The sequence below is a fragment of the Littorina saxatilis genome, linkage group LG9 (assembly GCF_037325665.1).
Source record: "Littorina saxatilis isolate snail1 linkage group LG9, US_GU_Lsax_2.0, whole genome shotgun sequence".
Taxonomy (NCBI): Eukaryota; Metazoa; Mollusca; class Gastropoda; order Littorinimorpha; family Littorinidae; genus Littorina; species Littorina saxatilis.
The window spans coordinates 62161529-62189028 of NC_090253.1; the positions used below are offsets into that span (position 1 = coordinate 62161529).

Below are 27500 nucleotides of genomic sequence, written 5' to 3' on the forward strand. Positions count from 1 at the left end.
CAATGTGTAGCACAGAATCAGCAAACTCTCGTTGTGCTATGCAACGTGCATTGTATGCAATGTGTAGCACATAATCAGCAAACTCTCGTTTTGCTATGCAACGTGCATTGTATGCAATGTGTAGCACAGAATCAGCAAACTCTCGTTTTGGTATGCAACGTGCATTGTATGCAATGTGTAGCACATAATCAGCAAACTCTCGTTTTGCTATGCAACGTGCATTGTATGCAATGTGTAGCACATAATCAGCAAACTCTCGTTGTGCTATGCAACGTGCATTGTATGCAATGTGTAGCACATAATCAGCAAACTCTCGTTGTGCTATGCAACGTGCATTGTATGCAATGTGTAGCACATAATCAGCAAACTCTCGTTGTGCTATGCAACGTCCATGGTATGCAATGTGTAGCACAGAATCAGCAAACTCTCGTTTTGCTATGCAACGTGCATTGTATGCAATGTGTAGCACATAATCAGCAAACTCTCGTTTTGCTATGCAACGTGCATTGTATGCAATGTGTAGCACATAATCAGCAAACTCTCGTTGTGCTATGCAACGTGCATTGTATGCAATGTGTAGCACATAATCAGCAAACTCTCGTTGTGCTATGCAACGTGCATTGTATGCAATGTGTAGCACATAATCAGCAAACTCTCGTTGTGCTATGCAACGTCCATGGTATGCAATGTGTAGCACAGAATCAGCAAACTCTCGTTTTGCTATGCAACGTGCATTGTATGCAATGTGTAGCACATAATCAGCAAACTCTCGTTTTGCTATGCAACGTGCATTGTATGCAATGTGTAGCACATAATCAGCAAACTCTCGTTGTGCTATGCAACGTGCATTGTATGCAATGTGTAGCACAGAATCAGCAAACTCTCGTTGTGCTATGCAACGTGCATTGTATGCAATGTGTAGCACATAATCAGCAAACTCTCGTTTTGCTATGCAACGTGCATTGTATGCAATGTGTAGCACAGAATCAGCAAACTCTCGTTTTGGTATGCAACGTGCATTGTATGCAATGTGTAGCACATAATCAGCAAACTCTCGTTTTGCTATGCAACGTGCATTGTATGCAATGTGTAGCACATAATCAGCAAACTCTCGTTGTGCTATGCAACGTGCATTGTATGCAATGTGTAGCACATAATCAGCAAACTCTCGTTGTGCTATGCAACGTGCATTGTATGCAATGTGTAGCACATAATCAGCAAACTCTCGTTGTCCTATGCAACGTGCATTGTATGCAATGTGTAGCACATAATCAGCAAACTCTCGTTGTGCTATGCAACGTGCATTGTATGCAATGTGTAGCACATAATCAGCAAACTCTCGTTGTGCTATGCAACGTGCATTGTATGCAATGTGTAGCACATAATCAGCAAACTCTCGTTGTCCTATGCAACGTGCATTGTATGCAATGTGTAGCACATAATCAGCAAACTCTCGTTGTGCTATGCAACGTGCATTGTATGCAATGTGTAGCACATAATCAGCAAACTCTCGTTGTGCTATGCAACGTGCATTGTATGCAATGTGTAGCACAGAATCAGCAAACTCTCGTTGTGCTATGCAACGTGCATTGTATGCAATGTGTAGCACAGAATCAGCAAACTCTCGTTGTGCTATGCAACGTGCATTGTATGCAATGTGTAGCACAGAATCAGCAAACTCTCGTTGTGCTATGCAACGTGCATTGTATGCAATGTGTAGCACATAATCAGCAAACTCTCGTTTTGCTATGCAACGTGCATTGTATGCAATGTGTAGCACATAATCAGCAAACTCTCGTTTTGCTATGCAACGTCCATGGTATGCAATGTGTAGCACAGAATCAGCAAACTCTCGTTGTGCTATGCAACGTGCATTGTATGCAATGTGTAGCACAGAATCAGCAAACTCTCGTTGTCCTATGCAACGTCCATGGTATGCAATGTTGAAATAAAGTTACAGGTCTGAAACGTTGACTCTCTTCTGAAACATACCTGTTATGGCCAAATCAATGCTTGTTTTGTTTGTTTGTTTGCTTAACGCCCAGCCGACCACGAAGGGCCATATCAGGGCGGTGCTGCTTTGACATATAACGTGCGCCACACACAAAACAGAAGTCGCAGCACAGGCGTCATGTCTCACCCAGTCACATTATTCTGACACCGGACCAACCAGTCCGAGCACTAACCCCATAATGCCAGACGCCAGGCGGAGCCACTAGATTGCCAATTTTAAAGTCTTAGGTATGACCTGGCCGGGGTTCGAACCCACGACCTCCCGATCACGGGGCGGACGCCTTACCACTAGGCCAACCGTGCCGGTCAAATCAATGCCGCGGGAAATTTGAAAGGGCTCATCTCAAAATCAAAACTTAAATGCAGGGAAACTCGTGACTGAGATACCTTACGTGGTTTTCCTTTTGGAGGTCTGATCTATCTTCAGATACGAGTTTCCAAGAAAACAGGAATCTTCACAGGTTTTCGTCAGAAAATGCGCAAACAATTAAGGAACGCTATGGCGTTAAAACCTTTGTTTACGCCAACAGTCACTTACCAGGTCCCACGATTTCACCGTCGATATATTGAGGACTAGCATACTAAAATGTATATTGCTGTGTGTTTACTGTTTGATTTGCCTGGAAATGAATATGTGTTTCAAGTGTTTGATTTTTAAACAAAATCAAGTTGGCTATTGCAATTTTAGTACAGTTGTATGTGTTTATGAAGAAAATAAGGTATTTTTATTTGTGGATTGTTATGTGGCTGACAGAAATGGACCATAGTCTTTCTTTTTGATGGAAAAAGAATCACCATGCACGTTATGTAATTGGTAAAGATGTATATTACTTTGTGTGCTGCAGGCTTTCTGGTCAGAAGTGACTTGGAATGTTTCTCGGTCATTTTTGAGAAGAATTCAAGGCATTGAGTGTCTTAGCTTATCTGTGAGTGATGAAGCTTTTAGCTTGTCACTGGTGGGCGTAGTACAGTTTTGATTGGCCTTGATTGTACTTGGCCTAGAATTCATCAAAGCATAACTTCTTGTCCATGTTTTCAAAGGAATTTGTAATCACAGGCACCACAGGCCGTGATTGATTTCATGTGTTTTATATATGGTTTCCTGTATCATGATTTACATGATATATTTTATAAGGTGTTCCAATTTCTTGTCATAACTGTATTTGTTTTGTTTTGTATCATGTTTTGTCACTTTCTTGTAATTGTTTAGCTTTATGTTTGTTTGTTTGTTTGTTTGTTTGTTTGTTTGTTTGTTTGTTTGTTTTGTTGACCCAAAAAGGTGTTTTGTTGAAAATTGAAATGTGTATTCTCTGTTATCTTTGTTGATGAAATATACTGATGTTGTTATTGTTTTGTTTCAGGAGTAACGTGGATCTTTATTGATGAAACATTTCGCTTGTTATTGAGTTGTTCATCTGTTTTGAACTGTGGATGTGCAGCTTTTGATCTTGGTTTTAAAAATTTTAAAAAATGCATTTTTGGTTAGTAAATCGAAGACCTATTCATTTTGTAATTTTAGTAAATAAAAATTTGGAACACCGAACTCCTCTTGTGTTGTAGTGTGTGTGGATCGCGAGAATAGTTAAACGTTAAAGGTTACCTCACCCATACCCTCGGATACATTTGCTGAAACCATCAATGAAAGTCTAAGCAGCTTTACATATCACTAAACCACAAGCTATAAAAACAACAACAACAACAACAACAACAACAACAACAACAACAACAACAACAACAACAACAATCACAACAACGTGACAAGCGCACAGACAATTACATCTGCGCCGTTTAAAACCCCTTTGTGCGTGATGACATTATGTTTGGCATGCAACCATGTCTTATGCCGTGTAAAAGCCGGGACACATCTGAGGTCCAACACACGTTTCTCACATTGAAACACAAGACACACATATTTGTGAAGACTTTCATTTCCCACCAGAAATGTCACGATACATTCGCAAAACCTCTCCAAGACCACATGTGTCACTTTCTGCTGACCACCCACACTCTGCTTATCACATGTGTTACAATTTTTGGTTTGTTTGTTTGTTTGTTTTTTGTTTGTTTGTTTGTTTGTTTGTTTGTTTGTTTGTTTGTTTGTTTGTTTGTTTGTTTGCTTAACGCCCAGCCGACCATGAAGGGCCATATCAGGGCGGTGCTGCTTTGACATATAACGTGCGCCACACACAAGACAGAAGTCGCAGCACAGGCTTCATGTCTCACCCAGTCACATTATTCTGACACCGGACAAACCAGTCCTAGATCCTAGCACTAACCCCCTAATGCCAGACGCCAGGCGGAGCAGCCACTAGATTGCCAATTTTAAAGTCTTTGGTATAACCCGGCCGGGGTTCGAACCCACGACCTCCCGATCACGGGGCGGACGCCTTACACACACACAATTTCTGGTGACAACACACAAGTGTTAACATTCAAACACGAGACATGTATACATACGTAACGTTTTGCTGACCACTCAAACACGAGACATGTATACATACGTAACGTTTTGCTGACCACTCAAACACGAGACATGTATACATACGTAACGTTTTGCTGACCACTCAAACACGAGACATGTATACATACGTAACGTTTTGCTGACCACTCAAACACGAGACATGTATACATACGTAACGTTTTGCTGACCACTCAAACACGAGACATGTATACATACGTAACGTTTTGCTGACCACTCAAACACGAGACATGTATACATACGTAACGTTTTGCTGACCACTCAAACACGAGACGTGTATACATACGTAACGTTTTGCTTACCACTCAAACACGAGACATGTATACATACGTAACGTTTTGCTGACCATTCAAACACGAGACATGTATACATACGTAACGTTTTGCTGACCACTCAAACACGAGACATGTATACATACGTAACGTTTTGCTGACCACTCAAACACGAGACATGTATACATACGTAACGTCTTGCTGACCACTCAAACACGAGACATGTATACATACGTAACGTCTTGCTGACCACTCAAACACGAGACATGTATACATACGTAACGTCTTGCTGACCACTCAAACACGAGACGTGTATACATACGTAACGTCTTGCTGACCATTCAAACACGAGACATGTATACATACGTAACGTTTTGCTGACCACTCAAACACGAGACATGTATACATACGTAACGTCTTGCTGACCACTCAAACACGAGACATGTATACATACGTAACGTCTTGCTGACCACTCAAACACGAGACATGTATACATACGTAACGTTTTGCTGACCACTCAAACACGAGACATGTATACATACGTAACGTTTTGCTGACCACTCAAACACGAGACATGTATACATACGTAACGTTTTGCTGACCACTCAAACACGAGACATGTATACATACGTAACGTTTTGCTGACCACTCAAACATTCTACATTTAACATTCAAACACGAGACATGTATACATACGTAACGTTTTGCTGACCACTCAAACACGAGACATGTATACATACGTAACGTTTTGCTGACCACTCAAACATTCTACATTTAACCACATGACAGCAATGTGAACTGAGTTGTGAAATCTACACAGGGGTCCTTGCCTTTATGACAAGCATGTTGATTATTGGAATCCACATGACACCTTGCACCACAAGCGCCAGATCCTGAACAAAAAAAACCAAAGAAATAAAATTATTATTGCCTGCATTAGGGTCCAACTTGTAACAGTATCTGAGAAATTGCAAATAAATCTCACACCAAACTTTTCAAGTTGTGTGCTGAACGTGTCAGCAGGTGAAAAGTAACTCATCTTAAAGGCACACTTCTTCAGGTGTGTCCCGGCTGTTACAATGGATAAGACCATCCTACAACATGGTTGCATACCAACAATGGATAAGACCATCCTAATGGATAAGACCATCCTAATGGATAAGACCATCCTACAACATGGTCGCATACCAACAATGGATAAGACCATCCTACAACATGGTCGCATACCAACAATGGATAAGACCATCCTACAACATGGTCGCATACCGACAATGGATAAGACCACCCTACAACATGGTCGCATACCAACAATGGATAAGACCATCCTACAACATGGTCGCATACCAACAATAGATAAGACCATCCTACAACATGGTCGTATACCAACAATGGATAAGACCATCCTACAACATGGTCGCATACCAACAATGGATAAGACCATCCTACAACATGGTCGCATACCAACAATGGACAGCCTGGGTGCTCTCAGTGCACTAGAGGAAATTTTTGATGAATGAATTTTGTTAACAAATCTATGGATTTTTAAGAAATTAATTCATCAACCAATTCCAGGGTGTTGATGTCTGGCATGTGACTAAGTTAGGGGATGATCTTGTCCCATGTAAAAGCCTGAACACATGAAAGGCGGTGACCCGATGTGTTGACACTGGAAGGGGTGTGTCTTTAACATTTTAACATTTCTACAATCAACCTTCATTCAGGCGGGGATATAGCTCAGTTGGTAGCGCGCTGGATTTGTATTCAGTTGGCCGCTGTCAGCGCGAGTTCGATCCCAAGTTCGGCGGAAATTTATTTCACAGAGTCAACTTTGTGTGCAGACTCTCTTCGGTGTCCGAACCACCCCCCGTGTATACTACATTGGGTGTGCACGTTAAAGATCCCACGATTGACAAAAGGGTCTTTCCTGGCAAAATTGCTTAGGCACAGTTAATAATTGTCTACCATACCCGTGTGACTTGGAATAAGGCCGTGAAAGGTAAATATGCGCCGACATGGCTGCAATCTACTGGCCGTATAAAATTTCATCTCACACGGCATCACTGCAGAGCGCCTAGAACTGTACCCACGGAATATGCGCGATATAAGCCTCATTGATTGATTGATTGATTGATTGAAAAGAGTTGGGGGCCCGGGTAGCTCAGGTGGTAGAGCACTGGACTTGTGATCGAAAGGTCGCTGGTTCGAATCCGGACCGGGACGGACACAGGTCAACTTTATGTGCAGACCCAGAGACGGGTATCCATCTCCCACCCCCGTGTCACCACAGTGGCACGTAAAAGACCTCGGTCATTCTGCCATAAGTGCAGATGGCTGATACCACCTAAACACGCATACACTTGTGTATTTCATCTAAAGTCGGGTTAAAACCCGGGAACATGCCCCTAATGGCTTTGCCGTGAGGGCGTAAAACTTGAATTTCTCTCTCACAAAAGAGAAGGAAGGAACAGAAGTACAAAAACTGAACAAGTTATTTACATTATAATTCTTCTGTTCAAATCTATATTCCTGTTCGCAGTTTGTAGCTGTTAACATCAGTACCTCTATATTACCTTCAACCCACGTGGGTGCCGGGCTCATGGGCAATCAGAAGCTGAGATTTTGTTTTTTAAAGAGCCTTAAAAATGTGTCGTACAATAACCCAATTCGATTAAACCCTACTGCGTAGGCTTCATCATATACTCAGATTGAGTTAACCTTCTAAGTACAAGCTTAGCGAATCATAGTTTAGTTTTCAAATTCTATACTGCCCATCCAACGAAAAATATACATGTTCGTCAAGTACGGATCGAAAAGATCAGACCCCTCACGTCACAACCAATTGCAGGGATACAAAGGCCATTCATTTCTCCACCATATACATTGGTTTTTACATGAAATAGTGTTTATAGAGTGGAACGCAGAACAAAGACACCCTAAAAAATTAAAAAAAATTCACAAACGCAAAGTCTTGTGGGTAATTAAACGTGACCAAAAATATAATAAAAGTTATAACCGCACAATGTGTGCATGTCATGGTAAACCTCAATGTCCCACTCAGCAGGGATGAGGCTTATTTGTTTCTTTATCTCGTCATATATACTGAAAGGCATAAATTCTGCAAATAGTGCATTGAACGATTTTGCTCTCAAACGAAAATCAGATTGAACCTGTAATTTGTAGTTGACATCTTGAGTGTCTGAGCAAATGTTTCACGCTGTCAGAGTGCGCTTTGCAGTATTGCTGATCCAGCCACAGCTCACTGTGCTAATAAAGACAATGGGCTGAACGGGAGACAATAACGTAAAAACGATAGTGTGTGGCCCTATAAAATGCAACTGGCTGTTTGGGTGTATCAGATATCGCAATCATGCCACGACTTGATGAAGGAGAGAGACAGCAAGCGATTGGGATGCTTAGAGCTGGCCAAAGCATTGAACGTGATGAACACTGAACGTTTTCCGAAATCATTGCGCTTGGACTCAGTCACTTTTTTTGAAAAATTGTCATTTCATGATGTTCTATTAAAAATCAATAAAGCGAAGGATTTTAAACACTAAAATGACCAATAAATAAAATATTCAAACATTGAAAACATTCACCACTGAGTTGATTTTTTGTGATTTTTTAAAGATCAGTTTGCGGAATTTATGCCTCTCGGTATATAATGCTGGAGCAATTTTCCCCAAAAGCCCAGAAAGGCAGATTTTTGGTGGCTTATGACAAAGTCAGCCATATTCCAATAAACCCTAATTGTTTTTAGTACATTTTAACACAAGAGACATTTATTTTGTAAATTTGATTTTTGGAGACTTTCATTAGCCTTCCATTGTAAAAAACACTATTTGATGTGTAATCAAGCTGTTCAATGCATATGAATATGGTTGTGAAAATGCCATTCCCTTTGTAATCCTGCAATGTGTTTTTGACCTAAACAGATAACTCACTACCAGCAGCACACAGACAAGGATGTATAATTTTTGTATTCTTCTTCGTCGTTCGCTCAGACAGCAACTCCGGAGGCGCTGATGAAGGCTGCTGTACGCCGGAGGCTCTCCATGGGTCCATAGAGTTTGTCCCTCATCGGTGTGTCAGCAGGCCAGGTCTCTGCTCGCAAGTTTTTGTGTGTTGGACAGAATAATAATTTTTGTATGCGTAGTATAGTTTGCAAAATATCCCACCCCCCCCCCCCCCCCCAAAAAAAAAAGAAAAAAAAAAAGAAGTAATATATACCGAGCAACAAAAGAAACCCGAACAAATTCTGCATTGTTTGATTGAAAAAATCTCGAACAATTATAGAGTTAGGGTTATCAAACCACAAAAGTATGATGAAGGCATGTTTGACTTAGCTGTTGTGTGATTATTTCGATGCTTTGACTGTTTGAACACACGAGACAAGCAGGTTTCACATTAAACACATAATGCGCGCTCGCAGCACGTGCAAGTCGAGCAAGAGAAATGTGATGTGTGAGATGTGTTCACTAATGCATTAGGATCCAAAAGAGACCATGGCACGCTTGCTGCCAGTCTCACTTTTGAAACAGTCAGCATGCCAAGATTGACACTACCAAAACGCCAGGTCGACTTAAAGCTGGGGATGATCCAGAAGCGCTGGCATGTGCTTTAAACGTGCACATGTCAACAGTCTATCACCTTCAGCAATGTTTTGTTGACATTGGAAGCACTGCAGTTATGCAACGCGGCGGAATATTCGCATTACCTCAATAAGACAAGATCGCAAGTTCCTGCCACAACGTCTTCGAGATCGATTCCCAAAAGCCACTGACACTACCAGGAACATCATTGGGAACCACCAGTGTCCGATCAGTGGCAAGACAGTACAGCGCGATGAAGACTGACTGAGCGAGACCTCCAAAACTTCTGGTCAGCTAGAGGACATGTCCTTCCTCGAAGACATGAAGTGGCGCGCCAGCAGTTGGCCCAGAATCACCCAACTGGAACTTGCGGCAATAACCAAAACATTGTGTTCCCTGATATGATGACCCTTGGTGCATCAATCATGTTAATGAGCTTGCGAGAGTGTGGAGAAAAAGGGGTGAGCGTTATGTTGATGGCTGCATCATTGAACACAATGCGCAGGGTGGACTAAACGAGATGGTATGGTGTATAATTTGTTTCAACCAAACTTTCGGACCTGTGCTTTTGCGCAATCTTGGTCCTGGTCGGGAAAATGGTATCAACTAAAGCATCCACTTGACGAGGCGCCGATGTCAGACAGTCATCAACGCCAGCGGGGGCCATACGCATAATGACTTTTCGGCGGGTTTTGGGTTGCCCAGGACAAGAAAGGACGATTCCATACCGAAGTAGAGTGTTATAAGAACATCTCACCTTTATTTGGATTCGTTTCAATGTCAGCTTTTTTAGCTATGCAATTTTTGAAATGTCAAGTAAACTTATGTCTACAGATAATTCGGGTTTCTTTTGTTGCTCGGTATATATATTTTCTCTTCCAAAATTCAACCCGGGTGTTACTCTGACATTTGAAGAGCAATATAAACAATGATACACAAAACATGTTATGCGACTATGAAGAGCATGTGAAATTAAAAAAACACTCGCTTCAAAAAATAAAACAGGGGAAAAAAACACTGAAAACTCACTTTTCTTCTGTGGGCATAACCTGACTGCCTAACAGAGCTCATTGCATAGACTCTCTTGATTGATAAAGTAAGTGAAAAACAAATCCAATAAACAGACCTGATGTTGATGGCTGCAAATCATTGTCTTTGTAATTTTGCATCTTTTCATCATCTTGCCCTTGCACTGCACAAAATATGAGACCACGAAAGTGAAACAAAAACGTTAAAAGCACACTCCTTCCTGCGTGAACAGATCGGATCAGCGTCTCAGATGTGTTCAAGCTTTTACATAAGACAAGACCATCCCCAACTTAGTTACATGCCAAATATGAGCACCCTGACTGCTTGATGTGGTGAGCTGGAAATGTTGATGAATTAATTTCTGAACAAATGTGCACATCCGTTTACAAAATTAATTCATCAAGAAATGCCTGCAGTGCAGAAAAGAGCACCCAGGCTGTTCATTGTCGGTATGTGACCATGTTAGGGGATGGTCTTATCCATTGTCGGTATGTGACCATGTTAGGGGATGGTCTTATCTCGGACACATCTGAGGATGTGACCCAATCTGTTCACACGAGAGGGAGTGTTCTTTTAAGAGTTGTGCATTTTGAAGTTTACACACTCACATGCACGCAGGCACACATACAGGAACGTGCGCACAACGATTCAACTCCTGAGCTTTTTCGCCCTGCAGTCCGGACTGACGATCTAACAGCGAACGACAAGAAGAAGAAGAAGAACTCCTGAGCTTGACTGCTCGCCTTAGCTTGACTAAGTAAAAGTAATAAGAATGAGAACATACACGGGAGAAGAAGCCACACAAATCTGACACAGTGGTCTCCATGGGGAGCAATCAACTGGCCGAAACATATACTGCAGTCAAGGGCGATGTACAGCTGTTGTCTCCCTTGTTACGTTCCCAACTTGTCAGAGATCGCGGCTTTGATGACCTTTTGCAAAACAATGTTGTGTGAAAATCTGTTAAACGACGGCCACAGTATGAAGGTGGAACACCCATATGCATGTAATTACGATTTGTGAAATAAATGAATGTGTAAAACAGATACTGATTACTTTTTAGAACATTCGTTGTGCTGTAATTTTGAAACACCTGCAATGGTTTGCTGAAAACTGCTCCGATGCTATGCCAAAAAATTAAATGAATTTTTATTAGCGAGCGGTTTGCTTCGCACAGCTATGCTGTCAAGAGTCAGGATTTCGAGTCGTACGCGTCATTATTTATTCAGTTTTTATTGATACCCGTTCGTAAAAGCAGATCAAGACCGTTGGATTGAGAAAGGTTCGGTATAACTCTGGCTTACTCCAACACACATGTCGTATGCATAAAGAGCGCTTACTTCCCTTTGGTTATTTGATATCTTAACAACGCTCTGCCTGATTCCATTTAAGATTTTGTTTACCAAACACACGGTATTCAGATTTGAAAAATAGAACACTCAAACAGAAATTCTAACACCTTGCTCGTATGAATTGTCATTTTTTTAACCCGAAAACGAACTCTGTAGCTCTCGGCTCAATTTGAAATCTGTATGTCTAGGAATAGCGCATGACATACTCAGGGTCGAAAGGCAGAACTGAACTTCACAATGAAAATTATAGTCTGGCCATGCCAATTGAAAATACAGCCGTTTTGAATTTGACTACCTAAGCCCTCAAACGTTTATTTTAAGGTATAGCTGGTGTGTGGTCACATAATAACAACCCCCAACCTTAAATGTACAGCTGTCAGGGCGAGGTGAGACAATTTTGTTGTTAGATATAATCGGTTTAATATATTACATAAAGATAAAGGCGATTGGCTGCTTTGTGAGGTTATGATGTAAAGATAAAGGCGATTGGCTGCTCTGTGGGGTCATGTTTTGTGATATTAAGGTCATGAGTTAATGAGCGATGCCTGATTTTGCAAAGTGACTGTTTGCAGATAACAGATCATCTATTTTGGTTTATTTTTTATATTTTTTTTATGAATGTGGCAACAAGGTGACCGGTCAAAAAGAAGAAAAGTGTTTTTGCCGATAATACGTCCGGCACTATATTGTGTTGCGTATGTTGGCGGACTCAGTACACACAGTACGCCGGCCATGACCCAAAAAAGAGTCGTCCCGGAATGCAGTGTTGATTTTGATGGTGGGCTTGTGCAGTTTGCATCGATATATAGAGCTTAAATTTCCCTCCACTTTCGCCAACGGCCATACCACGTTGAAAGCACCGGTTCTCGTCCGATCACCGAAGTTAAGCAACGTCGGGCCCGGTTAGTACTTGGATGGGTGACCGCCTGGGAACACCGGGTGCAGTTGGCATCATTTTTTTTCCTCCCGTCTTTCTGTTTAGTTTTCTTGTTCTTTTTGGTGTATTTTTTCTCTGTTGTTCCAATGTTTCATTGTTTTGTTTATTATGTATTTGATTTCCTAACTGTTGATACATTTTGCAGATAATTATGATCACGCTTGATGAGCGACATCGTATTGGATGGAAGAGGTGAGTATCATGTTTTTTTCTCAAATGTTATTTGTTTGTTTGTGTGTCTGTGTCGAGTGTGTTTACACAGCATACCTCTCCTCTGTATGTACTGTGGTCAGAGAGAGAGAGACTTACCTGACGTCGGCCTGACGTTGTTCAAGCTGTGAAAAGAACCATTTTGTGCAGGAAAGGGTGTTTTTGCAGTGCATAGTGGCTTACTTTTAAATAACAACGTTGAGTGGGACGAAATGGACCTTCAGGATAAAGGAATGGGGGGATGGGTGTGCAATTGGTGGGTTGAAAATGTAGCTTTGTCAAGTATGGAAGGGCAGCGTCCCTGTTTGTAAGTGTCTGCAACTTTCATGGCACTTGATTTTTGAGTCCGGAGGGGTTATCGCTTCTCGGCCTTTTGGCTAAGATCAAAGTGTAGTATCTGTTCTTATCAGCTTAATATCTGATACGCTCCCGACAAGGGGGCTTCGATATTAAACTGATTTTTGAACTCAGGTGAAGTGTCAGGGGCTTGCTCCGCCTTCGCCACGGGTTGTCCTGGTATTGCAGTACCTCCAGGCTCGGCCCTCTCCTCACAACGAGGAGTAATAATCCAATTCAAAAGTCATGAGCACACACCCAAAGCTTTGAAACAAAGGTTTATGATGATTGTGTAGTGAGTAAATATGCCTTTTATTGTGGAGAGAGAGAGAGAGAGAGAGAGAGAGAGAGAGAGAGAGAGAGAGAAACGTCTTACTTTCGATATCAGTCAGTGTGCATGGTTGTGCACTTTGCATTGATATATAGAGCTTAATTTTCACTCCTCTCTCGCCAACGGCCATACCACGTTGAAAGCACCGGTTCTCGTCCGATCACCGAAGTTAAGCAACGTCGGGCCCGGTTAGTACTTGGATGGGTGACCGCCTGGGAACACCGGGTGCAGTTGGCATCATTTTTTTCCGTGTTTTTTTTCTATTCTTCTTTTGTTTGTCTCCTTGGTGGTAGTATATTGTTTTTTTCATTGTTTTAATTTTTTTTTTTTTTTTTACAACTAGCTGACGGATAGGATAATTGTTGCTGATGGTGAAGGACGGCCAAGATTGTCTTTTCTTTAGTAGGGGGAGTCGTCCCGGAATGCAGTGTTGATTTTGATGGTGGGCTTGTGCAGTTTGCATCGATATATAGAGCTTAAATTTCCCTCCACTTTCGCCAACGGCCATACCACGTTGAAAGCACCGGTTCTCGTCCGATCACCGAAGTTAAGCAACGTCGGGCCCGGTTAGTACTTGGATGGGTGACCGCCTGGGAACACCGGGTGCAGTTGGCATCATTTTTTTCCCTCCCGTCTTTCTGTTTAGTTTTCTTGTTCTTTTTGGTGTATTTTTTCTCTGTTGTTCCAATGTTTCATTGTTTTGTTTATTATGTATTTGATTTCCTAACTGTTGATACATTTTGCAGATAATTATGATCACGCTTGATGAGCGACATCGTATTGGATGGAAGAGGTGAGTATCATGTTTTTTTCTCAAATGTTATTTGTTTGTTTGTGTGTCTGTGTCGAGTGTGTTTACACAGCATACCTCTCCTCTGTATGTACTGTGGTCAGAGAGAGAGAGACTTACCTGACGTCGGCCTGACGTTGTTCAAGCTGTGAAAAGAACCATTTTGTGCAGGAAAGGGTGTTTTTGCAGTGCATAGTGGCTTACTTTTAAATAACAACGTTGAGTGGGACGAAATGGACCTTCAGGATAAAGGAATGGGGGGATGGGTGTGCAATTGGTGGGTTGAAAATGTAGCTTTGTCAAGTATGGAAGGGCAGCGTCCCTGTTTGTAAGTGTCTGCAACTTTCATGGCACTTGATTTTTGAGTCCGGAGGGGTTATCGCTTCTCGGCCTTTTGGCTAAGATCAAAGTGTAGTATCTGTTCTTATCAGCTTAATATCTGATACGCTCCCGACAAGGGGGCTTCGATATTAAACTGATTTTTGAACTCAGGTGAAGTGTCAGGGGCTTGCTCCGCCTTCGCCACGGGTTGTCCTGGTATTGCAGTACCTCCAGGCTCGGCCCTCTCCTCACAACGAGGAGTAATAATCCAATTCAAAAGTCATGAGCACACACCCAAAGCTTTGAAACAAAGGTTTATGATGATTGTGTAGTGAGTAAATATGCCTTTTATTGTGGAGAGAGAGAGAGAGAGAGAGAGAGAGAGAGAGAGAGAGAGAGAGAAACGTCTTACTTTCGATATCAGTCAGTGTGCATGGTTGTGCACTTTGCATTGATATATAGAGCTTAATTTTCACTCCTCTCTCGCCAACGGCCATACCACGTTGAAAGCACCGGTTCTCGTCCGATCACCGAAGTTAAGCAACGTCGGGCCCGGTTAGTACTTGGATGGGTGACCGCCTGGGAACACCGGGTGCAGTTGGCATCATTTTTTTCCGTGTTTTTTTTCTATTCTTCTTTTGTTTGTCTCCTTGGTGGTAGTATATTGTTTTTTTCATTGTTTTAATTTTTTTTTTTTTTTTTACAACTAGCTGACGGATAGGATAATTGTTGCTGATGGTGAAGGACGGCCAAGATTGTCTTTTCTTTAGTAGGGGGAGTCGTCCCGGAATGCAGTGTTGATTTTGATGGTGGGCTTGTGCAGTTTGCATCGATATATAGAGCTTAAATTTCCCTCCACTTTCGCCAACGGCCATACCACGTTGAAAGCACCGGTTCTCGTCCGATCACCGAAGTTAAGCAACGTCGGGCCCGGTTAGTACTTGGATGGGTGACCGCCTGGGAACACCGGGTGCAGTTGGCATCATTTTTTTCCCTCCCGTCTTTCTGTTTAGTTTTCTTGTTCTTTTTGGTGTATTTTTTCTCTGTTGTTCCAATGTTTCATTGTTTTGTTTATTATGTATTTGATTTCCTAACTGTTGATACATTTTGCAGATAATTATGATCACGCTTGATGAGCGACATCGTATTGGATGGAAGAGGTGAGTATCATGTTTTTTTCTCAAATGTTATTTGTTTGTTTGTGTGTCTGTGTCGAGTGTGTTTACACAGCATACCTCTCCTCTGTATGTACTGTGGTCAGAGAGAGAGAGACTTACCTGACGTCGGCCTGACGTTGTTCAAGCTGTGAAAAGAACCATTTTGTGCAGGAAAGGGTGTTTTTGCAGTGCATAGTGGCTTACTTTTAAATAACAACGTTGAGTGGGACGAAATGGACCTTCAGGATAAAGGAATGGGGGGATGGGTGTGCAATTGGTGGGTTGAAAATGTAGCTTTGTCAAGTATGGAAGGGCAGCGTCCCTGTTTGTAAGTGTCTGCAACTTTCATGGCACTTGATTTTTGAGTCCGGAGGGGTTATCGCTTCTCGGCCTTTTGGCTAAGATCAAAGTGTAGTATCTGTTCTTATCAGCTTAATATCTGATACGCTCCCGACAAGGGGGCTTCGATATTAAACTGATTTTTGAACTCAGGTGAAGTGTCAGGGGCTTGCTCCGCCTTCGCCACGGGTTGTCCTGGTATTGCAGTACCTCCAGGCTCGGCCCTCTCCTCACAACGAGGAGTAATAATCCAATTCAAAAGTCATGAGCACACACCCAAAGCTTTGAAACAAAGGTTTATGATGATTGTGTAGTGAGTAAATATGCCTTTTATTGTGGAGAGAGAGAGAGAGAGAGAGAGAGAGAGAGAGAGAGAGAGAGAGAGAAACGTCTTACTTTCGATATCAGTCAGTGTGCATGGTTGTGCACTTTGCATTGATATATAGAGCTTAATTTTCACTCCTCTCTCGCCAACGGCCATACCACGTTGAAAGCACCGGTTCTCGTCCGATCACCGAAGTTAAGCAACGTCGGGCCCGGTTAGTACTTGGATGGGTGACCGCCTGGGAACACCGGGTGCAGTTGGCATCATTTTTTTCCGTGTTTTTTTTCTATTCTTCTTTTGTTTGTCTCCTTGGTGGTAGTATATTGTTTTTTTCATTGTTTTAATTTTTTTTTTTTTTTTTACAACTAGCTGACGGATAGGATAATTGTTGCTGATGGTGAAGGACGGCCAAGATTGTCTTTTCTTTAGTAGGGGGAGTCGTCCCGGAATGCAGTGTTGATTTTGATGGTGGGCTTGTGCAGTTTGCATCGATATATAGAGCTTAAATTTCCCTCCACTTTCGCCAACGGCCATACCACGTTGAAAGCACCGGTTCTCGTCCGATCACCGAAGTTAAGCAACGTCGGGCCCGGTTAGTACTTGGATGGGTGACCGCCTGGGAACACCGGGTGCAGTTGGCATCATTTTTTTTCCTCCCGTCTTTCTGTTTAGTTTTCTTGTTCTTTTTGGTGTATTTTTTCTCTGTTGTTCCAATGTTTCATTGTTTTGTTTATTATGTATTTGATTTCCTAACTGTTGATACATTTTGCAGATAATTATGATCACGCTTGATGAGCGACATCGTATTGGATGGAAGAGGTGAGTATCATGTTTTTTTCTCAAATGTTATTTGTTTGTTTGTGTGTCTGTGTCGAGTGTGTTTACACAGCATACCTCTCCTCTGTATGTACTGTGGTCAGAGAGAGAGAGACTTACCTGACGTCGGCCTGACGTTGTTCAAGCTGTGAAAAGAACCATTTTGTGCAGGAAAGGGTGTTTTTGCAGTGCATAGTGGCTTACTTTTAAATAACAACGTTGAGTGGGACGAAATGGACCTTCAGGATAAAGGAATGGGGGGATGGGTGTGCAATTGGTGGGTTGAAAATGTAGCTTTGTCAAGTATGGAAGGGCAGCGTCCCTGTTTGTAAGTGTCTGCAACTTTCATGGCACTTGATTTTTGAGTCCGGAGGGGTTATCGCTTCTCGGCCTTTTGGCTAAGATCAAAGTGTAGTATCTGTTCTTATCAGCTTAATATCTGATACGCTCCCGACAAGGGGGCTTCGATATTAAACTGATTTTTGAACTCAGGTGAAGTGTCAGGGGCTTGCTCCGCCTTCGCCACGGGTTGTCCTGGTATTGCAGTACCTCCAGGCTCGGCCCTCTCCTCACAACGAGGAGTAATAATCCAATTCAAAAGTCATGAGCACACACCCAAAGCTTTGAAACAAAGGTTTATGATGATTGTGTAGTGAGTAAATATGCCTTTTATTGTGGAGAGAGAGAGAGAGAGAGAGAGAGAGAGAGAGAGAGAGAGAGAGAGAAACGTCTTACTTTCGATATCAGTCAGTGTGCATGGTTGTGCACTTTGCATTGATATATAGAGCTTAATTTTCACTCCTCTCTCGCCAACGGCCATACCACGTTGAAAGCACCGGTTCTCGTCCGATCACCGAAGTTAAGCAACGTCGGGCCCGGTTAGTACTTGGATGGGTGACCGCCTGGGAACACCGGGTGCAGTTGGCATCATTTTTTTCCGTGTTTTTTTTTTCTATTCTTCTTTTGTTTGTCTCCTTGGTGGTAGTATATTGTTTTTTTCATTGTTTTATTTTTATTTTCTTTTTTGTACAACTAGCTGACGGATAGGATAATTGTTGCTGATGGTGAAGGACGGCCAAGATTGTCTTTTCTTTAGTAGGGGGAGTCGTCCCGGAATGCAGTGTTGATTTTGATGGTGGGCTTGTGCAGTTTGCATCGATATATAGAGCTTAAATTTCCCTCCACTTTCGCCAACGGCCATACCACGTTGAAAGCACCGGTTCTCGTCCGATCACCGAAGTTAAGCAACGTCGGGCCCGGTTAGTACTTGGATGGGTGACCGCCTGGGAACACCGGGTGCAGTTGGCATCATTTTTTTCCCTCCCGGCGTCTTTCTGTTTAGTTTTCTTGTTCTTTTTGGTGTATTTTTTCTCTGTTGTTCCAATGTTTCATTGTTTTGTTTATTATGTATTTGATTTCCTAACTGTTGATACATTTTGCAGATAATTATGATCACGCTTGATGAGCGACATCGTATTGGATGGAAGAGGTGAGTATCATGTTTTTTTCTCAAATGTTATTTGTTTGTTTGTGTGTCTGTGTCGAGTGTGTTTACACAGCATACCTCTCCTCTGTATGTACTGTGGTCAGAGAGAGAGAGACTTACCTGACGTCGGCCTGACGTTGTTCAAGCTGTGAAAAGAACCATTTTGTGCAGGAAAGGGTGTTTTTGCAGTGCATAGTGGCTTACTTTTAAATAACAACGTTGAGTGGGACGAAATGGACCTTCAGGATAAAGGAATGGGGGGATGGGTGTGCAATTGGTGGGTTGAAAATGTAGCTTTGTCAAGTATGGAAGGGCAGCGTCCCTGTTTGTAAGTGTCTGCAACTTTCATGGCACTTGATTTTTGAGTCCGGAGGGGTTATCGCTTCTCGGCCTTTTGGCTAAGATCAAAGTGTAGTATCTGTTCTTATCAGCTTAATATCTGATACGCTCCCGACAAGGGGGCTTCGATATTAAACTGATTTTTGAACTCAGGTGAAGTGTCAGGGGCTTGCTCCGCCTTCGCCACGGGTTGTCCTGGTATTGCAGTACCTCCAGGCTCGGCCCTCTCCTCACAACGAGGAGTAATAATCCAATTCAAAAGTCATGAGCACACACCCAAAGCTTTGAAACAAAGGTTTATGATGATTGTGTAGTGAGTAAATATGCCTTTTATTGTGGAGAGAGAGAGAGAGAGAGAGAGAGAGAGAGAGAGAGAGAGAGAGAAACGTCTTACTTTCGATATCAGTCAGTGTGCATGGTTGTGCACTTTGCATTGATATATAGAGCTTAATTTTCACTCCTCTCTCGCCAACGGCCATACCACGTTGAAAGCACCGGTTCTCGTCCGATCACCGAAGTTAAGCAACGTCGGGCCCGGTTAGTACTTGGATGGGTGACCGCCTGGGAACACCGGGTGCAGTTGGCATCATTTTTTTCCGTGTTTTTTTTCTATTCTTCTTTTGTTTGTCTCCTTGGTGGTAGTATATTGTTTTTTTCATTGTTTTAATTTTTTTTTTTTTTTTTACAACTAGCTGACGGATAGGATAATTGTTGCTGATGGTGAAGGACGGCCAAGATTGTCTTTTCTTTAGTAGGGGGAGTCGTCCCGGAATGCAGTGTTGATTTTGATGGTGGGCTTGTGCAGTTTGCATCGATATATAGAGCTTAAATTTCCCTCCACTTTCGCCAACGGCCATACCACGTTGAAAGCACCGGTTCTCGTCCGATCACCGAAGTTAAGCAACGTCGGGCCCGGTTAGTACTTGGATGGGTGACCGCCTGGGAACACCGGGTGCAGTTGGCATCATTTTTTTTCCTCCCGTCTTTCTGTTTAGTTTTCTTGTTCTTTTTGGTGTATTTTTTCTCTGTTGTTCCAATGTTTCATTGTTTTGTTTATTATGTATTTGATTTCCTAACTGTTGATACATTTTGCAGATAATTATGATCACGCTTGATGAGCGACATCGTATTGGATGGAAGAGGTGAGTATCATGTTTTTTTCTCAAATGTTATTTGTTTGTTTGTGTGTCTGTGTCGAGTGTGTTTACACAGCATACCTCTCCTCTGTATGTACTGTGGTCAGAGAGAGAGAGACTTACCTGACGTCGGCCTGACGTTGTTCAAGCTGTGAAAAGAACCATTTTGTGCAGGAAAGGGTGTTTTTGCAGTGCATAGTGGCTTACTTTTAAATAACAACGTTGAGTGGGACGAAATGGACCTTCAGGATAAAGGAATGGGGGGATGGGTGTGCAATTGGTGGGTTGAAAATGTAGCTTTGTCAAGTATGGAAGGGCAGCGTCCCTGTTTGTAAGTGTCTGCAACTTTCATGGCACTTGATTTTTGAGTCCGGAGGGGTTATCGCTTCTCGGCCTTTTGGCTAAGATCAAAGTGTAGTATCTGTTCTTATCAGCTTAATATCTGATACGCTCCCGACAAGGGGGCTTCGATATTAAACTGATTTTTGAACTCAGGTGAAGTGTCAGGGGCTTGCTCCGCCTTCGCCACGGGTTGTCCTGGTATTGCAGTACCTCCAGGCTCGGCCCTCTCCTCACAACGAGGAGTAATAATCCAATTCAAAAGTCATGAGCACACACCCAAAGCTTTGAAACAAAGGTTTATGATGATTGTGTAGTGAGTAAATATGCCTTTTATTGTGGAGAGAGAGAGAGAGAGAGAGAGAGAGAGAGAGAGAGAGAGAGAGAGAAACGTCTTACTTTCGATATCAGTCAGTGTGCATGGTTGTGCACTTTGCATTGATATATAGAGCTTAATTTTCACTCCTCTCTCGCCAACGGCCATACCACGTTGAAAGCACCGGTTCTCGTCCGATCACCGAAGTTAAGCAACGTCGGGCCCGGTTAGTACTTGGATGGGTGACCGCCTGGGAACACCGGGTGCAGTTGGCATCATTTTTTTCCGTGTTTTTTTTCTATTCTTCTTTTGTTTGTCTCCTTGGTGGTAGTATATTGTTTTTTTCATTGTTTTAATTTTTTTTTTTTTACAACTAGCTGACGGATAGGATAATTGTTGCTGATGGTGAAGGACGGCCAAGATTGTCTTTTCTTTAGTAGGGGGAGTCGTCCCGGAATGCAGTGTTGATTTTGATGGTGGGCTTGTGCAGTTTGCATCGATATATAGAGCTTAAATTTCCCTCCACTTTCGCCAACGGCCATACCACGTTGAAAGCACCGGTTCTCGTCCGATCACCGAAGTTAAGCAACGTCGGGCCCGGTTAGTACTTGGATGGGTGACCGCCTGGGAACACCGGGTGCAGTTGGCATCATTTTTTTCCTCCCGTCTTTCTGTTTAGTTTTCTTGTTCTTTTTGGTGTATTTTTTCTCTGTTGTTCCAATGTTTCATTGTTTTGTTTATTATGTATTTGATTTCCTAACTGTTGATACATTTTGCAGATAATTATGATCACGCTTGATGAGCGACATCGTATTGGATGGAAGAGGTGAGTATCATGTTTTTTTCTCAAATGTTATTTGTTTGTTTGTGTGTCTGTGTCGAGTGTGTTTACACAGCATACCTCTCCTCTGTATGTACTGTGGTCAGAGAGAGAGAGACTTACCTGACGTCGGCCTGACGTTGTTCAAGCTGTGAAAAGAACCATTTTGTGCAGGAAAGGGTGTTTTTGCAGTGCATAGTGGCTTACTTTTAAATAACAACGTTGAGTGGGACGAAATGGACCTTCAGGATAAAGGAATGGGGGGATGGGTGTGCAATTGGTGGGTTGAAAATGTAGCTTTGTCAAGTATGGAAGGGCAGCGTCCCTGTTTGTAAGTGTCTGCAACTTTCATGGCACTTGATTTTTGAGTCCGGAGGGGTTATCGCTTCTCGGCCTTTTGGCTAAGATCAAAGTGTAGTATCTGTTCTTATCAGCTTAATATCTGATACGCTCCCGACAAGGGGGCTTCGATATTAAACTGATTTTTGAACTCAGGTGAAGTGTCAGGGGCTTGCTCCGCCTTCGCCACGGGTTGTCCTGGTATTGCAGTACCTCCAGGCTCGGCCCTCTCCTCACAACGAGGAGTAATAATCCAATTCAAAAGTCATGAGCACACACCCAAAGCTTTGAAACAAAGGTTTATGATGATTGTGTAGTGAGTAAATATGCCTTTTATTGTGGAGAGAGAGAGAGAGAGAGAGAGAGAGAGAGAGAGAGAGAGAGAGAGAGAAACGTCTTACTTTCGATATCAGTCAGTGTGCATGGTTGTGCACTTTGCATTGATATATAGAGCTTAATTTTCACTCCTCTCTCGCCAACGGCCATACCACGTTGAAAGCACCGGTTCTCGTCCGATCACCGAAGTTAAGCAACGTCGGGCCCGGTTAGTACTTGGATGGGTGACCGCCTGGGAACACCGGGTGCAGTTGGCATCATTTTTTTCCGTGTTTTTTTTCTATTCTTCTTTTGTTTGTCTCCTTGGTGGTAGTATATTGTTTTTTTCATTGTTTTAATTTTTTTTTTTTTTTTTACAACTAGCTGACGGATAGGATAATTGTTGCTGATGGTGAAGGACGGCCAAGATTGTCTTTTCTTTAGTAGGGGGAGTCGTCCCGGAATGCAGTGTTGATTTTGATGGTGGGCTTGTGCAGTTTGCATCGATATATAGAGCTTAAATTTCCCTCCACTTTCGCCAACGGCCATACCACGTTGAAAGCACCGGTTCTCGTCCGATCACCGAAGTTAAGCAACGTCGGGCCCGGTTAGTACTTGGATGGGTGACCGCCTGGGAACACCGGGTGCAGTTGGCATCATTTTTTTCCTCCCGTCTTTCTGTTTAGTTTTCTTGTTCTTTTTGGTGTATTTTTTCTCTGTTGTTCCAATGTTTCATTGTTTTGTTTATTATGTATTTGATTTCCTAACTGTTGATACATTTTGCAGATAATTATGATCACGCTTGATGAGCGACATCGTATTGGATGGAAGAGGTGAGTATCATGTTTTTTTCTCAAATGTTATTTGTTTGTTTGTGTGTCTGTGTCGAGTGTGTTTACACAGCATACCTCTCCTCTGTATGTACTGTGGTCAGAGAGAGAGAGACTTACCTGACGTCGGCCTGACGTTGTTCAAGCTGTGAAAAGAACCATTTTGTGCAGGAAAGGGTGTTTTTGCAGTGCATAGTGGCTTACTTTTAAATAACAACGTTGAGTGGGACGAAATGGACCTTCAGGATAAAGGAATGGGGGGATGGGTGTGCAATTGGTGGGTTGAAAATGTAGCTTTGTCAAGTATGGAAGGGCAGCGTCCCTGTTTGTAAGTGTCTGCAACTTTCATGGCACTTGATTTTTGAGTCCGGAGGGGTTATCGCTTCTCGGCCTTTTGGCTAAGATCAAAGTGTAGTATCTGTTCTTATCAGCTTAATATCTGATACGCTCCCGACAAGGGGGCTTCGATATTAAACTGATTTTTGAACTCAGGTGAAGTGTCAGGGGCTTGCTCCGCCTTCGCCACGGGTTGTCCTGGTATTGCAGTACCTCCAGGCTCGGCCCTCTCCTCACAACGAGGAGTAATAATCCAATTCAAAAGTCATGAGCACACACCCAAAGCTTTGAAACAAAGGTTTATGATGATTGTGTAGTGAGTAAATATGCCTTTTATTGTGGAGAGAGAGAGAGAGAGAGAGAGAGAGAGAGAGAGAGAGAGAGAGAGAGAAACGTCTTACTTTCGATATCAGTCAGTGTGCATGGTTGTGCACTTTGCATTGATATATAGAGCTTAATTTTCACTCCTCTCTCGCCAACGGCCATACCACGTTGAAAGCACCGGTTCTCGTCCGATCACCGAAGTTAAGCAACGTCGGGCCCGGTTAGTACTTGGATGGGTGACCGCCTGGGAACACCGGGTGCAGTTGGCATCATTTTTTTCCGTGTTTTTTTTCTATTCTTCTTTTGTTTGTCTCCTTGGTGGTAGTATATTGTTTTTTTCATTGTTTTATTTTTATTTTATTTTTTGTACAACTAGCTGACGGATAGGATAATTGTTGCTGATGGTGAAGGACGGCCAAGATTGTCTTTTCTTTAGTAGGGGGAGTCGTCCCGGAATGCAGTGTTGATTTTGATGGTGGGCTTGTGCAGTTTGCATCGATATATAGAGCTTAAATTTCCCTCCACTTTCGCCAACGGCCATACCACGTTGAAAGCACCGGTTCTCGTCCGATCACCGAAGTTAAGCAACGTCGGGCCCGGTTAGTACTTGGATGGGTGACCGCCTGGGAACACCGGGTGCAGTTGGCATCATTTTTTTTCCTCCCGTCTTTCTGTTTAGTTTTCTTGTTCTTTTTGGTGTATTTTTTCTCTGTTGTTCCAATGTTTCATTGTTTTGTTTATTATGTATTTGATTTCCTAACTGTTGATACATTTTGCAGATAATTATGATCACGCTTGATGAGCGACATCGTATTGGATGGAAGAGGTGAGTATCATGTTTTTTTCTCAAATGTTATTTGTTTGTTTGTGTGTCTGTGTCGAGTGTGTTTACACAGCATACCTCTCCTCTGTATGTACTGTGGTCAGAGAGAGAGAGACTTACCTGACGTCGGCCTGACGTTGTTCAAGCTGTGAAAAGAACCATTTTGTGCAGGAAAGGGTGTTTTTGCAGTGCATAGTGGCTTACTTTTAAATAACAACGTTGAGTGGGACGAAATGGACCTTCAGGATAAAGGAATGGGGGGATGGGTGTGCAATTGGTGGGTTGAAAATGTAGCTTTGTCAAGTATGGAAGGGCAGCGTCCCTGTTTGTAAGTGTCTGCAACTTTCATGGCACTTGATTTTTGAGTCCGGAGGGGTTATCGCTTCTCGGCCTTTTGGCTAAGATCAAAGTGTAGTATCTGTTCTTATCAGCTTAATATCTGATACGCTCCCGACAAGGGGGCTTCGATATTAAACTGATTTTTGAACTCAGGTGAAGTGTCAGGGGCTTGCTCCGCCTTCGCCACGGGTTGTCCTGGTATTGCAGTACCTCCAGGCTCGGCCCTCTCCTCACAACGAGGAGTAATAATCCAATTCAAAAGTCATGAGCACACACCCAAAGCTTTGAAACAAAGGTTTATGATGATTGTGTAGTGAGTAAATATGCCTTTTATTGTGGAGAGAGAGAGAGAGAGAGAGAGAGAGAGAGAGAGAGAGAGAGAGAGAGAAACGTCTTACTTTCGATATCAGTCAGTGTGCATGGTTGTGCACTTTGCATTGATATATAGAGCTTAATTTTCACTCCTCTCTCGCCAACGGCCATACCACGTTGAAAGCACCGGTTCTCGTCCGATCACCGAAGTTAAGCAACGTCGGGCCCGGTTAGTACTTGGATGGGTGACCGCCTGGGAACACCGGGTGCAGTTGGCATCATTTTTTTCCGTGTTTTTTTTCTATTCTTCTTTTGTTTGTCTCCTTGGTGGTAGTATATTGTTTTTTTCATTGTTTTAATTTTTTTTTTTTTTTTTACAACTAGCTGACGGATAGGATAATTGTTGCTGATGGTGAAGGACGGCCAAGATTGTCTTTTCTTTAGTAGGGGGAGTCGTCCCGGAATGCAGTGTTGATTTTGATGGTGGGCTTGTGCAGTTTGCATCGATATATAGAGCTTAAATTTCCCTCCACTTTCGCCAACGGCCATACCACGTTGAAAGCACCGGTTCTCGTCCGATCACCGAAGTTAAGCAACGTCGGGCCCGGTTAGTACTTGGATGGGTGACCGCCTGGGAACACCGGGTGCAGTTGGCATCATTTTTTTCCCTCCCGTCTTTCTGTTTAGTTTTCTTGTTCTTTTTGGTGTATTTTTTCTCTGTTGTTCCAATGTTTCATTGTTTTGTTTATTATGTATTTGATTTCCTAACTGTTGATACATTTTGCAGATAATTATGATCACGCTTGATGAGCGACATCGTATTGGATGGAAGAGGTGAGTATCATGTTTTTTTCTCAAATGTTATTTGTTTGTTTGTGTGTCTGTGTCGAGTGTGTTTACACAGCATACCTCTCCTCTGTATGTACTGTGGTCAGAGAGAGAGAGACTTACCTGACGTCGGCCTGACGTTGTTCAAGCTGTGAAAAGAACCATTTTGTGCAGGAAAGGGTGTTTTTGCAGTGCATAGTGGCTTACTTTTAAATAACAACGTTGAGTGGGACGAAATGGACCTTCAGGATAAAGGAATGGGGGGATGGGTGTGCAATTGGTGGGTTGAAAATGTAGCTTTGTCAAGTATGGAAGGGCAGCGTCCCTGTTTGTAAGTGTCTGCAACTTTCATGGCACTTGATTTTTGAGTCCGGAGGGGTTATCGCTTCTCGGCCTTTTGGCTAAGATCAAAGTGTAGTATCTGTTCTTATCAGCTTAATATCTGATACGCTCCCGACAAGGGGGCTTCGATATTAAACTGATTTTTGAACTCAGGTGAAGTGTCAGGGGCTTGCTCCGCCTTCGCCACGGGTTGTCCTGGTATTGCAGTACCTCCAGGCTCGGCCCTCTCCTCACAACGAGGAGTAATAATCCAATTCAAAAGTCATGAGCACACACCCAAAGCTTTGAAAAAAAAGGTTTATGATGTGTAGTGAGTAAATATGCCTTTTATTGTGGAGAGAGAGAGAGAGAGAGAGAGAGAGAGAGAGAGAGAGAGAGAGAAACGTCTTACTTTCGATATCAGTCAGTGTGCATGGTTGTGCACTTTGCATTGATATATAGAGCTTAATTTTCACTCCTCTCTCGCCAACGGCCATACCACGTTGAAAGCACCGGTTCTCGTCCGATCACCGAAGTTAAGCAACGTCGGGCCCGGTTAGTACTTGGATGGGTGACCGCCTGGGAACACCGGGTGCAGTTGGCATCATTTTTTTCCGTGTTTTTTTTTTCTATTCTTCTTTTGTTTGTCTCCTTGGTGGTAGTATATTGTTTTTTTCATTGTTTTATTTTTATTTTCTTTTTTGTACAACTAGCTGACGGATAGGATAATTGTTGCTGATGGTGAAGGACGGCCAAGATTGTCTTTTCTTTAGTAGGGGGAGTCGTCCCGGAATGCAGTGTTGATTTTGATGGTGGGCTTGTGCAGTTTGCATCGATATATAGAGCTTAAATTTCCCTCCACTTTCGCCAACGGCCATACCACGTTGAAAGCACCGGTTCTCGTCCGATCACCGAAGTTAAGCAACGTCGGGCCCGGTTAGTACTTGGATGGGTGACCGCCTGGGAACACCGGGTGCAGTTGGCATCATTTTTTTCCT

The 27500-nt window shown here is 42.7% G+C and overlaps 31 non-coding genes across 31 annotated transcripts; all 31 read left to right on the plus strand.

Annotated features, from left to right (window-relative positions):
• Positions 1 to 12569: 12569 nt before the first annotated feature.
• Positions 12570 to 12688, plus strand: LOC138977517 (5S ribosomal RNA). The gene has a single exon (XR_011459318.1). It is a non-coding gene; the product is annotated as a 5S ribosomal RNA (ribosomal RNA).
• A 553-nt stretch (positions 12689 to 13241) lies between these two features.
• LOC138977600 (U2 spliceosomal RNA) lies at positions 13242 to 13434 on the plus strand. Its single transcript, XR_011459394.1, has one exon. It is a non-coding gene; the product is annotated as a U2 spliceosomal RNA (small nuclear RNA).
• Positions 13435 to 13669: 235 nt separating this feature from the next.
• On the plus strand, positions 13670 to 13788 carry LOC138977627 (5S ribosomal RNA). The gene has a single exon (XR_011459420.1). It is a non-coding gene; the product is annotated as a 5S ribosomal RNA (ribosomal RNA).
• A 259-nt stretch (positions 13789 to 14047) lies between these two features.
• LOC138977702 (5S ribosomal RNA) lies at positions 14048 to 14166 on the plus strand. The gene has a single exon (XR_011459481.1). It is a non-coding gene; the product is annotated as a 5S ribosomal RNA (ribosomal RNA).
• Positions 14167 to 14719: 553 nt separating this feature from the next.
• On the plus strand, positions 14720 to 14912 carry LOC138977601 (U2 spliceosomal RNA). The gene has a single exon (XR_011459395.1). It is a non-coding gene; the product is annotated as a U2 spliceosomal RNA (small nuclear RNA).
• Positions 14913 to 15147: 235 nt separating this feature from the next.
• LOC138977714 (5S ribosomal RNA) lies at positions 15148 to 15266 on the plus strand. Its single transcript, XR_011459492.1, has one exon. It is a non-coding gene; the product is annotated as a 5S ribosomal RNA (ribosomal RNA).
• Positions 15267 to 15525: 259 nt separating this feature from the next.
• LOC138977725 (5S ribosomal RNA) lies at positions 15526 to 15644 on the plus strand. Its single transcript, XR_011459503.1, has one exon. It is a non-coding gene; the product is annotated as a 5S ribosomal RNA (ribosomal RNA).
• Positions 15645 to 16197: 553 nt separating this feature from the next.
• LOC138977602 (U2 spliceosomal RNA) lies at positions 16198 to 16390 on the plus strand. Its single transcript, XR_011459396.1, has one exon. It is a non-coding gene; the product is annotated as a U2 spliceosomal RNA (small nuclear RNA).
• Positions 16391 to 16627: 237 nt separating this feature from the next.
• Positions 16628 to 16746, plus strand: LOC138977524 (5S ribosomal RNA). The gene has a single exon (XR_011459324.1). It is a non-coding gene; the product is annotated as a 5S ribosomal RNA (ribosomal RNA).
• A 259-nt stretch (positions 16747 to 17005) lies between these two features.
• On the plus strand, positions 17006 to 17124 carry LOC138977535 (5S ribosomal RNA). The gene has a single exon (XR_011459335.1). It is a non-coding gene; the product is annotated as a 5S ribosomal RNA (ribosomal RNA).
• Positions 17125 to 17677: 553 nt separating this feature from the next.
• Positions 17678 to 17870, plus strand: LOC138977603 (U2 spliceosomal RNA). The gene has a single exon (XR_011459397.1). It is a non-coding gene; the product is annotated as a U2 spliceosomal RNA (small nuclear RNA).
• A 237-nt stretch (positions 17871 to 18107) lies between these two features.
• Positions 18108 to 18226, plus strand: LOC138977547 (5S ribosomal RNA). Its single transcript, XR_011459346.1, has one exon. It is a non-coding gene; the product is annotated as a 5S ribosomal RNA (ribosomal RNA).
• Positions 18227 to 18488: 262 nt separating this feature from the next.
• On the plus strand, positions 18489 to 18607 carry LOC138977559 (5S ribosomal RNA). Its single transcript, XR_011459357.1, has one exon. It is a non-coding gene; the product is annotated as a 5S ribosomal RNA (ribosomal RNA).
• Positions 18608 to 19163: 556 nt separating this feature from the next.
• Positions 19164 to 19356, plus strand: LOC138977604 (U2 spliceosomal RNA). The gene has a single exon (XR_011459398.1). It is a non-coding gene; the product is annotated as a U2 spliceosomal RNA (small nuclear RNA).
• Positions 19357 to 19591: 235 nt separating this feature from the next.
• Positions 19592 to 19710, plus strand: LOC138977570 (5S ribosomal RNA). Its single transcript, XR_011459368.1, has one exon. It is a non-coding gene; the product is annotated as a 5S ribosomal RNA (ribosomal RNA).
• Positions 19711 to 19969: 259 nt separating this feature from the next.
• LOC138977581 (5S ribosomal RNA) lies at positions 19970 to 20088 on the plus strand. The gene has a single exon (XR_011459379.1). It is a non-coding gene; the product is annotated as a 5S ribosomal RNA (ribosomal RNA).
• A 553-nt stretch (positions 20089 to 20641) lies between these two features.
• LOC138977605 (U2 spliceosomal RNA) lies at positions 20642 to 20834 on the plus strand. The gene has a single exon (XR_011459399.1). It is a non-coding gene; the product is annotated as a U2 spliceosomal RNA (small nuclear RNA).
• A 237-nt stretch (positions 20835 to 21071) lies between these two features.
• Positions 21072 to 21190, plus strand: LOC138977593 (5S ribosomal RNA). The gene has a single exon (XR_011459390.1). It is a non-coding gene; the product is annotated as a 5S ribosomal RNA (ribosomal RNA).
• A 255-nt stretch (positions 21191 to 21445) lies between these two features.
• Positions 21446 to 21564, plus strand: LOC138977598 (5S ribosomal RNA). Its single transcript, XR_011459392.1, has one exon. It is a non-coding gene; the product is annotated as a 5S ribosomal RNA (ribosomal RNA).
• Positions 21565 to 22116: 552 nt separating this feature from the next.
• LOC138977606 (U2 spliceosomal RNA) lies at positions 22117 to 22309 on the plus strand. Its single transcript, XR_011459400.1, has one exon. It is a non-coding gene; the product is annotated as a U2 spliceosomal RNA (small nuclear RNA).
• Positions 22310 to 22548: 239 nt separating this feature from the next.
• Positions 22549 to 22667, plus strand: LOC138977609 (5S ribosomal RNA). The gene has a single exon (XR_011459403.1). It is a non-coding gene; the product is annotated as a 5S ribosomal RNA (ribosomal RNA).
• A 259-nt stretch (positions 22668 to 22926) lies between these two features.
• LOC138977621 (5S ribosomal RNA) lies at positions 22927 to 23045 on the plus strand. The gene has a single exon (XR_011459414.1). It is a non-coding gene; the product is annotated as a 5S ribosomal RNA (ribosomal RNA).
• Positions 23046 to 23597: 552 nt separating this feature from the next.
• Positions 23598 to 23790, plus strand: LOC138977607 (U2 spliceosomal RNA). The gene has a single exon (XR_011459401.1). It is a non-coding gene; the product is annotated as a U2 spliceosomal RNA (small nuclear RNA).
• A 239-nt stretch (positions 23791 to 24029) lies between these two features.
• Positions 24030 to 24148, plus strand: LOC138977634 (5S ribosomal RNA). Its single transcript, XR_011459426.1, has one exon. It is a non-coding gene; the product is annotated as a 5S ribosomal RNA (ribosomal RNA).
• A 260-nt stretch (positions 24149 to 24408) lies between these two features.
• On the plus strand, positions 24409 to 24527 carry LOC138977645 (5S ribosomal RNA). Its single transcript, XR_011459437.1, has one exon. It is a non-coding gene; the product is annotated as a 5S ribosomal RNA (ribosomal RNA).
• Positions 24528 to 25080: 553 nt separating this feature from the next.
• Positions 25081 to 25273, plus strand: LOC138977608 (U2 spliceosomal RNA). Its single transcript, XR_011459402.1, has one exon. It is a non-coding gene; the product is annotated as a U2 spliceosomal RNA (small nuclear RNA).
• A 239-nt stretch (positions 25274 to 25512) lies between these two features.
• Positions 25513 to 25631, plus strand: LOC138977657 (5S ribosomal RNA). Its single transcript, XR_011459448.1, has one exon. It is a non-coding gene; the product is annotated as a 5S ribosomal RNA (ribosomal RNA).
• Positions 25632 to 25890: 259 nt separating this feature from the next.
• Positions 25891 to 26009, plus strand: LOC138977669 (5S ribosomal RNA). Its single transcript, XR_011459452.1, has one exon. It is a non-coding gene; the product is annotated as a 5S ribosomal RNA (ribosomal RNA).
• Positions 26010 to 26562: 553 nt separating this feature from the next.
• On the plus strand, positions 26563 to 26755 carry LOC138977610 (U2 spliceosomal RNA). Its single transcript, XR_011459404.1, has one exon. It is a non-coding gene; the product is annotated as a U2 spliceosomal RNA (small nuclear RNA).
• Positions 26756 to 26987: 232 nt separating this feature from the next.
• LOC138977681 (5S ribosomal RNA) lies at positions 26988 to 27106 on the plus strand. The gene has a single exon (XR_011459461.1). It is a non-coding gene; the product is annotated as a 5S ribosomal RNA (ribosomal RNA).
• A 262-nt stretch (positions 27107 to 27368) lies between these two features.
• Positions 27369 to 27487, plus strand: LOC138977692 (5S ribosomal RNA). Its single transcript, XR_011459472.1, has one exon. It is a non-coding gene; the product is annotated as a 5S ribosomal RNA (ribosomal RNA).
• Positions 27488 to 27500: the final 13 nt, after the last annotated feature.